Here is a 1,931-nt window from a genome sequence, read left to right as displayed (position 1 = left end):
TATATCAGATTGTATAATCTGCATCATCAAAAAGGCTAGAATATTGAAAGGTAAATGTTTTGAACAAAGAGAGCTGTGAGCTATAGTAGAGATTACTATAGTGAGATTGCTCACCCACATCCAGTTACCCTCTCTTACTTGCTGCTTCCTGCTTTCATATATTAGATGGGAACTTGTGACCTCACAGGGGACTGTGAGAAGTGGCCTATATCACTTCTGGTGTAAGGCATAAATAGCTTCTGCTTAACCCTCTGGCACTCACATGCCCTGGGAGTTTTGTGCTCTGTCATTCTGGATTCGCAAGGTGCAGTCTGAAAGGAAGTTGCCCTGCTGTGGCACCTGCAACAGACTTTGTATGTCAAGCCACTAAGAATATTTGTCACCAGAGCATAGTCTAATCTACCCCAACTAATAACACAAACACCAATATTTGGAATTTATTTCTCTGTCACTTTTAAGCTTTCTTAAGATTTGTCAAAAAATGTAACCATTCCACCTGGGCAGTCAGAGAAGCCCAACACGCAGGTGACTTCTCCCTAGAGAAATCAGATTGGCAACATGTAAAAGGATTTCATACCTACTTGCATGGTATGAAATCCATTCTTCACTTCACAACTGTTCTAAATGTATGGGACAGATGGAGAAACAAACTGCCATCAAAAAGTTGCCAGCTTTGACATTCCTAGGACAAAAAAATGCTTCCAAAAGGGCATAACTCCACAAGCCTTCACAATCTGGAGGACTAATTCACTTTATCGCCTTCATCAAATATTTAGGAATAGTACAATGTTCACTGGGATAAAACTAATGGAGAAAACAGGGAATGTTCTGGTGCCTTTGTGCAAATTAGGCATTTTATTTTAACTTTAGAATTTTGCACAAAAGCACCAAAAACTTCTTTTGAATTTAAGAAACTGACAGTTGACCGATTGGATTGCTGTAAAGCTATTGTGCTTAAGTTATATAACTGTCCATAGAGACTATAAAATTTCAGACATTATACCTGGAAAAAATACATTTGTTACAACCTGGATTTTTGCTGAAATATTTGAACTCTCAACTAATATTGGGGATCTGGAGTCTGACTGTATTTGACGCCCAGCTATCCCACTTAACAAGAATGTGTCTTTGGACAGTTAAATTGTTTTTGCTCTTATACAATGGCAATTATCCCCACATTATAGTGCAGCGAGGCTTAAAGGAGTCTTACATATGATAATCCATATACCGCAGGGCCTGACAAATAAAGTGTACACCGTGCCTTTTAATTAGTATTACACAACACCTTTCATTAGTATTACATGATCAGAATTAAATTAAAATGCAAATAACAAACTACTTGTATTAGTTTGAGGATGAGCAGGCGTGTTGCACCGGTGAGTCTCTGAGGCTTTTGGGTTTGTCTTTTGAGCTCAAATCTGTTTTCCTACTTCTTCAACATTGGGTAAATAATTGAGTGAACGTGGGCGAATTATTTAATTGCTGAATTCTTCAGTTTCTCCCTCTGTCAGCTGATAAGAACAGATACTACACTTGATCTTGGCCAAAAGGCCGAGAAACGATGTCAGCTGAGGTTGAAAAACATAGCCCAACTTAGAGGAATGTGAGAAATAAATGTGAAAAACCATGAAAGGTCCTTTTATCACAACATTACTTTTTCCAAAAGTCAAAAGGGATAGTGTATATACATCATTAGAAAAGTGTTTTTAAACCTAAGTACAAAAATATGTATTTGATCATTATGTTGTAGCCATTCCCAAGATAACTAAGATCTAGCATTTGATAATATGTGAAGCCAGACTCAAAACACCAGTATTTAGAAATATTATGGAAAATTACTATATGCTTCAAGAAACACTTAAATATCAAGTATAAAAAGGATGGTAAGTGACGCCTGGCTGGCTTAGTCAGTAAAGCATGCGACTCTTGAT

At 37.2% G+C, this 1,931-nt stretch overlaps 1 pseudogene; it reads right to left on the bottom strand.

Annotated features, from left to right (window-relative positions):
* Positions 1-1,439: 1,439 nt before the first annotated feature.
* On the bottom strand, positions 1,440-1,563 carry LOC125166953 (uncharacterized; annotated as a pseudogene).
* Between the last annotated feature and the right edge of the window lie 368 nt (positions 1,564-1,931).

Source organism: Prionailurus viverrinus, chromosome B2, assembly GCF_022837055.1.
Source record: "Prionailurus viverrinus isolate Anna chromosome B2, UM_Priviv_1.0, whole genome shotgun sequence".
Classification (NCBI taxonomy): Eukaryota; Metazoa; Chordata; class Mammalia; order Carnivora; family Felidae; genus Prionailurus; species Prionailurus viverrinus.
This window is presented reverse-complemented; position numbering and strand designations above follow the sequence as displayed.